This window comes from Sinocyclocheilus anshuiensis, unplaced genomic scaffold (assembly GCF_001515605.1).
Source record: "Sinocyclocheilus anshuiensis isolate Anshui unplaced genomic scaffold, SAMN03320099.WGS_v1.1 scaffold1649, whole genome shotgun sequence".
Lineage (NCBI taxonomy): Eukaryota > Metazoa > Chordata > Actinopteri > Cypriniformes > Cyprinidae > Sinocyclocheilus > Sinocyclocheilus anshuiensis.
This window is the reverse complement of record NW_015540982.1, coordinates 217,336-230,499: the sequence shown is the minus strand read 5'-3', so window position 1 is coordinate 230,499 and position 13,164 is coordinate 217,336. Positions and strand designations below refer to the sequence as shown.

At 39.6% G+C, this 13,164-nt stretch overlaps 1 pseudogene; it reads right to left on the bottom strand.

The window, feature by feature from the left end:
* Window positions 1-1,662: 1,662 nt before the first annotated feature.
* LOC107690125 (zinc finger protein 845-like) lies at window positions 1,663-9,772 on the bottom strand (annotated as a pseudogene).
* Between the last annotated feature and the right edge of the window lie 3,392 nt (window positions 9,773-13,164).

The following is a 13,164-nucleotide window of genomic DNA, read 5'->3' as shown; positions in this document are numbered from 1 at the left end:
GACGGGGGCCGGGACAGGCGGGGTGGCCCGCCCACGCCTGGCTCCACGACGCCGCTTTGCTGGAGGCTGCTGCGGATGTGGCGCGGGGGCGGACACGGGGGCCCGCCCTCGGCGACGGGCAGGCTGGGGCGCTGCAGCCGGCAGACGGGTGGAGGATGTGTCAGATCGCCTCAGTCTGCTTCTGGGCAAAGGCGGAAGCAGCTTCCCCGCAAGCCTTATAGGCACTGCCGGTTAGACCAGACGAATGCCTACAGGCCCGGGAAGGAAGTACCGGGTCTCCCCGCCAGGAGGAGGCGGACTTAGGACACAATTGCATCGCTACCGCCCACTCCACCGGGGGATCGCCGAATACCCCTTCGCTGCACCGCCGTCGAGGGTGGTGAGGGTGGAGGAGCCCACCGGCCGGTTTCTGGCAGTAAAAGGTGCCGTCCATGACCTGGTGTGCCCGTCGAGGCAGCGATCGTGACCATCACCCGGTGCCAGGTAACGCACCCAGAAACGCACGGGTGAAACGACATCCTTATAAGGTGTAGCTCTTTTAGAGAAATTAGCTCTTTAGGAAATGCTCTTTTAGTGCTGAGGCGCACAGGGGAGATGGCCGCTTGCAACATGACAGGGGTAGTGCAGCCTGAAGTGCGCAACCCACTCGACACTGGAACGACCACCGCTGAAGCACCGTCTCGCCAACACAAGAAGCTTCCGAGAGCATGCTGAACTCATAGTTCTCGAACAGACACAGTTGAGCAGAACGACATTGTCGCTCGGCTTCCGAAGCGAAAAGCTGGTATGCATTGCACCTGCTGCCTTATTATACTCACGCTGTGATCAGCGGCAGCTGGATGCAATAATTGCATGCCAATGTGCATTGGCTCGTTTAGTTTACACTCGAAGTAGATTGGTCTATCGAAGCGACATCCCAATTCGTCGTTTACCGACGTGACTCGGAGTGACCGACTGAAAGGGAACTCAGGTGTGTTTGATTAGGGTTAGAGCTAAACTCTGCAGGAAAGTGGATCTCGCGAGCCAGCTTTCACCCCACTAGCCACGGCCCTGTCTCCTACTATATAGTTGGTAAGTAGGCATATTCAGAGACAATTTCAGTATACATACATCCGAATCTCGTGAGATTTAGTGCACCAGTCAGGTAATTCTCACCTACAATCTTAAAATAAAGGTGCTTCAGAATGCCATAGAACAGTGATCCTCAAATCTGGTGACAATTATAGGGGCCCAAGGCTTAAAATCATGTGCAAATGATAAGCTTTCGTGACGATGCGCAGCCCATCTTTAGCGTCTAGCTAACTGTCCTTAGCGTCTTTTTAGACTGGCCTCAGCCAGTCGGTTGAAATCGACGGGGGCCGTGTAGTTTTAACAAGAATTAATCCACAGTCAAACCAAAAATTATTCAGACACCAGATATAATTTTTTATATTTTTTTACTAGTGGGTGCAGGGCACTATAGTTCATCTCAACCGACTGGCTGAGGCCGGCCTAAAAATATGCTAAGGACAGTTGACGCGGGCTGCGCATGGTCATTTGCACGTGTTTTTAAGCCTTGCCAATTTAAACATTCAAAAGAGTTTAAAGCATTCAAACACAAGAAGTGGAAACTCAACTGAGTATTCGCACGCTGTGTTCGGTGTGCACGCAGAGTGCCGCCTCTCACGGACAGCAACACTGAACCGAGCTCTCCTTCGCGTCCTCCTGCACCTGAACGAACAAATACAAAGCGCAGTTTAAACATGCAAACAGAAAAAGACGTGAAAGAGCACAATTCAGCACCTGCGCGCGGTGTTCTGGGCGCACAGGGCGCAACGCAGAGAGACGTGTCTCAAAGCGCTTGAACACCGATATTTGCCTCTTCTTGCTCTTGTAACGACAAATACATACAAAATTATGTCAAAATACCCGTCTTGGAGACACCAAGAGCTTGTAACACTCCAAAGAGAAAGGAAAAATTTAAATCGCATCATATGACCCCTTTAATGTTAATCCAAGAAAACGAAAGAAAGAAAATCACTCACTGCTCTTGACTGAATTACTTTGTAGTTTTAATGAGAATTAATCCACAGTCAAACCAAAAATTATTCAGACACCAGATAAAATTTTTGATATTTTTTTACTAGTGGGTGCAGGGCACTATAGTTAATTTATGTAAGTGAGGATAGCAAAATAACATAAACTGTGACATATTATACCCAAAAATTCTTCATACAGTGGATGGATGGGAAAAAAAAGACACAAGGACTGAAGTGGAGTTGAGTAAATAATGACTGAATTTATATGTTTGGATGAACTAACCCTTTAAGCCCCCAATAAGAAATTGTATGAAATATATGTAAGCATTTATATAGAAGTACCTTGAAGAACTAAACTTTAAGAAATAAGCCGCTTTATTGAGTGTTTGTGCTCAAGACATTAAAAAGGATTTACAAAAATCACATTTACATTTCTGCATTTGGCAGATGCTTTCAAAGTGACTTACTTCTAGTACCCCAGCTTAATATAGAGACTTGCTATAAGTAAGTCATTCATTGAAGTAAACACTGTGGCATCGCTTTATTTTGATCATGCTGATCAACACAAAACCACAGCACTGACTCACTTCGTTGGTCTTCCAAACGCCATGTTGTCCTCCTGCAAGAGCAGAGAAACAGACACTTAAACTCTGTATGTGTACAATGTGATTTTTTTTTTTAAACAATTCATTCATAACATATCCCTCTTTCCTGACAGATATCATTGTGAATAAACACCTCTCTCTGTGGGAGCCAATAAGCCTGGGTGGCCTATGTTACCTGCAGCTATCCATAAGCTGTCACTCATCTCAAGTATGTGACCTCCGTGAAGTTGGCCCCCCACCCAACGCAAAACGTCGGCAAAATAGTCTCAATCGTTTGTGCTGGTTTGTGCTGTAAAAAATTTATTTTGTGCTGCTTTGGTTTTTAAGATATTAAAATAATATTTAATGTCCATTTTCTGAGGTCACTCAGCCCCCCACATGCTTCAAAATGACCCCAAATAGTCTTGTTTGTTTGTGCTTCGTTTGTGCTGGTTTGTGCTGTAAAAAAAATTGTTTGTGCTGCTTAGGTTTTTAAGATATTAAAATAATATTTAATGTCCATTTTCTGAGGTCACTCAGCCCCCCACATGCTTCAAAATTACCCCAAATAGTCTTGTTTGTTTGTGCTTCGTTTGTGCTGGTTTGTGCAGGTAAAAGTTTCGTTTGTGCTGCTTCGGTTTTTTAAATATTAGACATTGAATTATAGGCGATGACGTCACCAGCCCCCCCACATGCTCCAAATTCACCCAAAACAGGCTCAATCGTTTGTGCTTCGTTTGTGCTGGTTTGTGCAGGTAATATTTTCGTTCGTGCTGCTTCGGTTTTTAAAATATTAGACAAATAATCTTCTTTGTTTGTGCTTAATTTGTGCTGGTTTGTGCCGTAAAAAAAATCGTTTGTGCTGCTTTGCTGATTTGTTAAATCAAATGAAAAATTGTGTTTTTGATTGGTCCAGACGCTACAGCTGCATTTGTCTGGTCTGTAGTCATGCATAGCTATGGCATATGACAAATTACATGTTGCTTGTTTTACTTAAAACAAATAAAGATTTTAATATTATTAGTTATTAAAGGTTTTAATATTATAAATTATATTAAAATAATTAATTATTGGTCAGCCTTTATCATTATTATTGTCCAGAAGTGTTGGGGTGGGCTAGCAATACATTCTGGGTTAATCTTAATTTCTAAGTAGCAATACTTACATTTTTTCAGTATAAAATCAACAGTCTTCTCCAAAGGCGAGATCTTCGAGCAGCTGCTCGACGTCTCCTTTGTGCAAACACTGAGGAAAACTGTACTAGGTAGGGTTGTCGAGTTAGTGATGATGTTAGTGCACCTGTCCCTCTTATCTTCCTTTTATTATTATTACTGCAGAACTTATGATTACATGATGATTACATACAAGCTCAGGGAAAGATGGTTGTATCTTTAACAATGAACAATGTAGCGAATCAGCTCAAAGGGGAAATATGAATAATCATAACTAGTTATAATTAATTATCAATATTTAGATCCGCTGTAAGTATTTACTTGACCTCTCAGTGTCAACTGTCTGTCAATTCTAAGAACGTTAATTTCCTGGTTAAGGAAAATAACTTTCTTATTGTACAATACTACTCGGAGCATGTAGCAAAAATCTGCATGATTAGAGACTCTGGTTATGAGCAAACAATGAACAACGTCAAGTGTGATACAAGTAAGACTTTATTAACTACATAAACACTTAAACTAGTCTAACATACACATACACACACACACGCATACAGTTGGTATAGGAAAAGGATTAAAGCTTAGGCAGTAAAGAGAAGGGAAATAAAAACATGAAGCTATGGTACCATTTGATATTCAGCAGATCTAGAGCTCGAAGGAAACATCAGTTTCTTAGTTCAAACATAACTTTGTAAAAAGGTGCAAATGCTACTTATTGTATCAATTAATAAGACTAAGTTTGATACTTGCACGTCTTGTCTGTCTGAAAGAGAGTCCTGATGCAATCTGAAGGCTCAAGTTGATCTTTGCTGAAGTTGGTTGATGGAAAAGAACCAGTTTGAGTCAGATGATCTTGGTGAATGGAAAGTCAAGGCCCGAGGCCTGGCGCAGACTTAGGGTGTCCTTAGAGGGGTGCTAGCTCACATCCTCATCTTCTCAGAATCTAACAGAACTGCCGGGCATGCCCGCACCGGCTCAGGCTCCAACATGCTTCTTAGCAGAAGGAGGACAACAAAAGACTGGGTAGAAAAGCACTCTGGGCGGAACTGTGCATGGGCCCTTTTAAAGTCTGAGAAGATTCCCGCCTCTTAGGATGGGCTTGAATTCATAGATACTAAACATGGTAGGATTACATATATGTAAGATTACATGAACGAGTGGTTCTATCATAAGCCTGCATAAAACAGTATACAATATAAAATACAATATACAAGGACAGTAACAACATACACAATGACCTGAAGGATATTCAGTACGTGTTCATTCAAAGAAAGGTTTTCCTATGAATTTAGTAAAGAACAGTCCATTTCTCTGGGCATTATGTCTTTCCTATGAGGAAAATGAGTTGAGTTTCTCTGCCCGTATTCCTTTGGGCAATAAAACCAGTGATATCAGCATTGGTTGCCATGGAACCAGAGGCCTGTTCTGCCTTTCTGAGGTGTTAAGACGCATTTCGGGGGAAGGGTCCATAGACCCTCATATGGTTTGTTAACTGAGGGTGTTACAGAGTATTTGTTAAATATAACTAAAAAATATATATATATTGTGTGTCTGATTGGTCCAGACGCTACAACAATCATAATGACAAAAAAAAACAGTAAACATAACTATAATGGGTTTGCGTACATCATAGTATGAGATTATATACACAGAAAAAATACTTAAATATCTTTGAATAATCATAATGTTCTTATAATCATAATGCATCAAAAATTGCATTTGTTGTTGTATATCTGTTATTTATAAGCCTGCGGGATGAAACGAGATCATTAAATTCAACAAGAAAAAGAGGAAAACAAAGGAGATTAAGCCAGTTTTGCCTGTGGATGAAAAATTTTGCACTTAAAATAAAACTAAACATTTACAGATAGATTCATTAAACCTGTCGCTCTTATCTTTTAAGTTGTTGCGCTTGTTATTACATCATAGGTCACATGATAACATCAACATGGCGGATGATGTCCGGATCGCATTCATACTTAACTAGATTTGGCTCTACAGTACGTACTCTTTTAGCGCTCGTTAAGTATAAAAGTTGTTGATAAAATATAAAAAGTAAGGATAATGTATTAATAAAAAATGTAACATTTGATCAATAATTACATTTAATCAGCAAATACAAAAACAAGCTAAGTAAAAGTGAAAACTAATCAGCTGGATCTCTCTCTCCTACTGACTTACAAGTAGGGATGGGTATCGGTAAGGTTTTAATATTCTTACAATCCTGCTTATTAAATATATTGAACATAATATGAAACAATTGAACATAATATGAAAACCCATAAGAAAGCACAATGATAGATCATGAAGCAAAATGATATACAGGAATAAAACCTTTGGACATTGTACTTTGGGGAGAAACTCCATCTTTGAGTTGATCTGAACCTCAGTTAAATCTGCTGGTTTTGAAGATGAAGATGAACTTTATTCAACTTTAGATTTTTTTTTTCGTCACTTGTAATAACACATTTATCCAGTTGATATTTCACTGCTCGATGCATTATTGTGTCACATTTGTTGAGGACGCAGCATCAGATCTGAAAGTGCTGGATCTGAAGATGATCTACTTACTGTGAATGTTTTTTGTATGACTGTGTAGAGAAGATGATTGATTGAAACACTTCCCACATGCAGTGCAGTGATACGGTTTCTCTCCAGTGTGGATCCTCTCATGTTTTTTCAGTGTCTCCGGTGTGAATCCTCTCATGCTGTTTTAAACTGCTCGCTGAAGTAAAAGTCTTCTCACACTCAAAGCACATGTACTCTCTCACACCAGTATGTATTTTCTGATGTTCTTTCAAACTTTGTCGATGTGAAAACCTATTTCCACACAAATAACATGAATGTGGTTTCTCCTTTGTATGAACTGTCAGGTGCCGCTTCAGGTGTGAAGCTCTCAAAAATGTTTTGTCACATTGATCACATGTGTACGGTTTCTCTCCAGTGTGGATGTCCATGTGATCCTTAAGAGCTGATGAGCATGAGTAACTCTTTCCGCACTGATCACAAGTGTATGGTTTCTCTCCAGTATGAACTCTCATATGGTCTGTAAGTTTTGCTTTTAGTGTGAATCTCTTCCCGCACAGATCACATGTGTATGGTTTATCTCCAGTGTGGATCATCTTGTGTGTTTTCAGGGCTCCTGACTGAATGAATCTCTTGTCGCAGTGTGAACACTTGTAAGGTTTCTCTCCAGTGTGCATCCTCTCATGCAGTTTTAAATACTTTGCTGAAGTAAAAGTCTTTTCACACTCAAAGCACATGTACTCTCTCACACCAGTATGTATTTTCTGATGTTCTTTCAAACTTTGTCGATGTGAAAACCTATTTCCACACAAATAACATGAATGTGGCTTCTCCTTTGTATGAACTACCAGGTGCTGTTTCAGGTATGAAGCTCTAAAAAATGTTTTGCTGCATTGATCACATGTGTACGTTTTTTCTCCAGTGTGGATCATCTCATGTGTTTTCAGATTTCCTGAATGATTGAATCTCTTGTCACAGTGTGAACACTTATAAGGTTTCTCTCCAGTGTGGATCCTCTCATGTTTTTTCATTGTTCCTGATTGACTGAATCTCTCGTCACAGTGTGAACACTTGTAAGGTTTCTCTCCAGTGTGAATCCTCTCGTGTGTTTTCAGTTGTCCTGAATCGCTGAATCTCTTGTCACAGTGTGAACACTGATAAGGTTTCTCTCCGGTGTGAATCCTCTCATGCTGTTTTAAACTGCTCGCTGAAGTAAAAGTCTTCTCACACTCAAAGCACATGTACTCTCTCACACCAGTATGTATTTTCTGATGCACTTTTAAATGTTCTGGACGCGAAAAACTCTTTCCACACAAATTACATGAATGTGGTTTCTCCTTTGTATGAACTGTCAGGTGCCGTTTCAGGTGTGAAGGTCTCAAAAATGTTTTGTCACATTGATCACATGTGTACGGTTTCTCTCCAGTGTGGATGTCCATGTGATCCTTAAGGGCTGATGAGCATGAGTAACTCTTTCCGCACTGATCACAAGTGAATGGTTTCTCTCCAGTATGAACTCTCATATGGTCTGCAAGTTTTGCTTTTTGTGTGAATCTCTTCCCGCACTGATCACATGCATGCTGCTTCTCTCCAGTGTGGATGTCCATGTGATCCTCAAGGTTTGCTGATTGTGAGAAACTCTTCCTGCACTGATCACAAGTGAATGGTTTCTCTCCAGTATGAACTTTCATGTGAAGCTCAAGAATGTGTTTGTATGTGAAACTCTTTCCACACTTGAGTGCAGGTGAAAGATTTCTTGGCCCTTTTTTTCTTTAAATCTTTCTGTTTGGGTTTTTCTCCACTTATCACATTATTTTTCTCCTCAGATTCACTCAATTCTTCTTTCTCCTCATTATCTTCAATCAACTCTGAAACAAAAGTAAAAACAGTACATTTGTCAGTAACTCGTTAAAAAACAGAAAAGTGAGACATACTAAATTGAAAGGACATAAAAATGAACCCTGATATAACAGCAGAAAGCAGACAATTCTATTACAACATTTTGATCATTTTGATGCAATTTTATAAATTATACATCCCTGGATCTTTCCGTGAATGAGATACACTGATCTTCAAATTATTACTTTTAAAATATTATAGGCACAAACCTCATGTTTCTATAGGGAGAACTATTAAATATGTTTGATCAACAACATGAAGGATCTGAGGATCCTCAAATACAAACTGTGTGTTGCATTAAGAGAGCAACCATACATTTGTGTTATGTTTTTATTTTCTTGTTTTTACTCATTTATAATCATTTATAAAGTTCCCAGAGAGAACGCCTCTCTTCTCTCTGGGACTTTTCCAAACTCCCTGAAAACAGCAGTTGTTAAGCCCCTCCTGAAAAATAGCAATCTTGATAACACCATATTGAGTAACTACAGACGAGTTGTGTTAGGCTATTTTGATTACCCCATTACAGTCACTTTACAGTCAGTGCTATTATAAAAATAGACTTACTTTTAGGTTTAAAATTCTACATGTCACATTTATTGTCCAACTACAAATATTTCTAACATTTACAGATGGAGAATATACCTGTGAAATGTAAGTTATGCATTCAGGAAGGCAGCTCATCTCAAACACATTAAACAGCGCCAGTGTCTCTGTCAGCGGCACACGCAGCCTTTCTGTCAGAGCATATGACGGCTGAGCCGCTTAAACTAATATGCAAAAACAAAACTAAAGACTATGTCTTACCAGTTTTTAAAGGTCTTAATATGAAGCTTGTCACATGTTTAGAACCTTGTAAGGTTTCTCTCCAGTGTGGATCCTCTCGTGTGTTTTCAGAGTTGATGAATCACTGAATCTCTTGTCACAGTGTAAACACTTGTAAGGTTTCTCTCCAGTGTGGATCCTCTCGTGTGTTTTCAGAGTTGATGAATCACTGAATCTCTTGTCACAGTGTAAACACTTGTAAGGTTTCTCTCCAGTGTGAATCCTCTCATGTGTTTTCAGATTTGCTGAATGCCTGAATCTCTTGTCGCAGTGTGAACACTTGTAAGGTTTTTCTTCAGTGTGAATCCTCTCGTGCCGTTTTAAATGGCTCACTGTAGTAAAAGTCTTTTCACACTCAAATCACATGTACTCTCTCACACCAGTATGTATTTTCTGATGGTCTTTTAAATATTGTAAACATGAAAAACTCTTTCCACACAAATAACATGAATGTGGCTTCTCCTTTGTATGAACTCTCTGGTGTTTCTTCAGGACTGAAGCCCTCAAAAATGTTTTGCTGCACTGATCACATGCGTACAGTTTCTCTCCAGTGTGGATGTTCATGTGAGCATCAAGAGTATGTTTGTTCTTCCTGCACTTCCTGCACTGATCACAAGTGAATGGTTTCTCTCCAGTATGAACTTTCATGTGAAGCTCAATGTATGTGAACTGATCACAAGTGAATGGTTTCTCTCCAGTATGAACTCTCATGTGAAGCTCAAGAATATGTTTGTATGTGAAACTCTTTCCACACTGAGTGCAGGTGAAAGATTTCTTCGCTCTTCTTTTCTTTAAATCTTTCTGTTTGGGTTTTTCTACATTTCTGACATGATTTTTCTCCTCAGAATTCTTCTTTCTCCTAATTTTTTTCACTGAAACATGAAACAAAAGTAAAAACAGTACATTTGTCAGTAACTCGTTAAAAAACAGAAAAGTGAGAAATTGAAAGGAAATTTTGGTCATTTTGATGCAATTTTATATCTTATACGTCCCTGGATCTTTCCATGAATGGGAGAACTATTAAATATGTTTGATCAACAACATGAAGGATCTGAGGATCCTCAAATACAAACTGTGTGTTGCATTAAGAGAGCAACCATACATTTGTGTTATGTTTTTATTTTCTTGTTTTTACTCATTTATAATCATTTATAAAGTTCCCAGAGAGAACGCCTCTCTTCTCTCTGGGACTTTTCCAAACTCCCTGAAAACAGCAGTTGTTAAGCCCCTCCTGAAAAATAGCAATCTTGATAACACCATATTGAGTAACTACAGACGAGTTGTGTTAGGCTATTTTGATTGCCCCATTACAGTCACTTTACAAATCTTGATAACACCATATTGAGTAACTACAGACGAGTTGTGTTAGGCTATTTTGATTACCCCATTACAGTCACTTTACAGTCAGTGCTATTATAAAAATAGACTTACTTTTAGGTTTAAAATTCTACATGTCACATTTATTGTCCAACTACAAATATTTCTAACATTTACAGATGGAGAATATACCTGTGAAATGTAAGTTATGCATTCAGGAAGGCAGCTCATCTCAAACACATTAAACAGCGCCAGTGTCTCTGTCAGCGGCACACGCAGCCTTTCTGTCAGAGCATATGACGGCTGAGCCGCTTAAACTAATATGCAAAAACAAAACTAAAGACTATGTCTTACCAGTTTTTAAAGGTCTTAATATGAAGCTTGTCACATGTTTAGAACAAATTGGATTATGCACTTACTCCGCAGCAGAAAAAAGCAGCAAAGAAAATATCAATATATCGTACAAACTTGATATACCGCCCAGCCCTAGTTCACAACAGTATATTTTGGTCATCCCATTAAAAATAACATTCCGATTGGATCATTTTGGAGCTTTAAAGTGCTGGAAACAGTTGTGTGAAATGCTTGAAAGTCATTGAAGATTGCTTAAAATTGAATTTCTCTCTCAAACGGTTGTACAAACCCTGAAATGAATGATGTAATAACATTCACTATTTCTGCCACAACACCATGGTATAGTTAGCGTTACTACTAGGGCTGCCCGCTAATAGTCGACTAACCTAGAAGTCGACCAGAAGAGGCTTGGTCGAACAAAATTTTATTAGTCGCTTAGTCGCAGAAAAAAAAAAATCAACAGGTGAAGTCACGCAGTCCGTGATGAACAGATCGTTAGCGGCTGGTCTATGTGGTAATACAGTACATCATACAAGACATCCAAACACTCACCTATCATTCATCGACCTCAAATATGACTTATCGTCTGAAGTATGCAAGTATTGGCAACTTTACATATCTGCTCAATCTAATGTTAACCTAGAGAAATGTGCGCTATTCAGTGTCTGTGTGGAGTGTGGAAGCTGAACAGTAGCCTAGCGCTCCCTGCAGGAAAGATGGAGGTGCCGGTGCGCTCACTCTTAAAATACTGTCATTTTTGCTCATAACAGATAGGAGTAATACATCTTTCGAATATGTAGACTCTAAGTTTATTTGTGTGCACTCACAATAACAACAAAACATTGCACTTTTGTAAAATAATGAAAGCAAACAGGATGCGCTTTCTGCCGTCTCGGTCTCTGTGAACTTGAGCGCGAAATTCCGTGTACTTTCCTTACAGAAAACATATCTATAGAGAGCGAAATGTCTGCTTTTCAATTAACCAATTTAAATGGAAAACAAATATTCTCTGATTATGTAATCCATGTGAAACATGCATACAGGCACGTCCACTCCTGCGGAGATGATGAGTCAGTGTCGCCGACTTCATCTCGCTGAAAACAAAGAAAGTACTAGTGTTTCAATACGTTATTAAAATGTTAATGCAGCCTCCTGTTTTTCCCTGACATATTCATAATCAATACTTCTTGCGGTGTGCTGTGGCTAGCTTTATGTGTGCGCTTGAGCGCTTATAGGCTATGTCAGATATTGGAGGCTTATTATAATCAGAATCAGAATGAGCTTTATTGCCAGGTATGTTTACACATACGAGGAATTTGTTTTCGTGACAGAAGCTTCCACAGTGTAACAGAATGACAGTGACAGAACAAAAAAACACAGATAATAAAAAATAAAGTAAATAAGGAATAAAAATATACAAATCGACAATTGTATGTACATGTATATAACAATAGACAGTTGTATGCAGACTGAGTATGTTGTGGAAGAATTGACAATAAAGCAGACTTGACTTGACTTGACATTTCATGTCTGCCCTCACCCGCCATGATTTAAAACGCTGTGTACTAAAGACAGGACAAACTAACAAAAATATAAAAACAACTGCGGAGCACGCCACGGAGACAGCCATCAACGTCGGCGCCATCGCAAAGTGGTGCCATTTAATGATTTAAATGGTTTATTAATAAATGTGCGATTAGTCAATTAATGCTTAAAATGAATGATTACTAGTTGACCAGAAAACTCTTTAGTCGAGGGCAGCCCTAGTTACTACTTCTGGTTTTCTACATCAGCACTATTTGATCTGTTTATAACTAGGGCTGTGCGATTAATTGAAATCGTCATAAAATCCCGATTTGAGCATGCACGATTTCGAAATCGTTTTATAGCACGATTTTCCGTGCCCCCAACCTCCCGCAGTATGCTGTCTGAACCAATCAGAATGCAGCGCGCCTAAATGGAGCGCGAGAACAGAACAGACCGGGCGGGCATACAAACGTAACGCCAGGTTCACACACTCCGTCGTCTGTGGTGCGTATTTTTTCCCGCACCCATGTTAGCGGATCAGAGCATTCACACTGCACGTGGTTGCGGTCCGGCAGTGCGCTCCAGGAGTGGTGCGTCTGCAGCAGTCATGCAGCGATCTTTTCCACACGGAGTCTATTTCTGCTGAGCTGCACACGCTGAATTAAAGTGACAGCGAATTGTTTGTGGTAAAAATTAACATGGACTGACACGGAAATGTAGTAATTAGTTACAAAATAAATGCATATAATTAAAGTCTACTGTTTCACCGTCAAAACATGGCTTTTTGGCTAGATTTAAAGGGGTCATATGATGCTATTTCAAATTTTCCTTTCTCTTTGGAGTGTTACAAGCTCTTGGTGCATAAAGAAGATCTGTAAAGTTGCAAAGACTAAAGTCTCAAATCCAAAGAGATATTCTTTATAAAAGTTAAGAGTCAGCCATGCC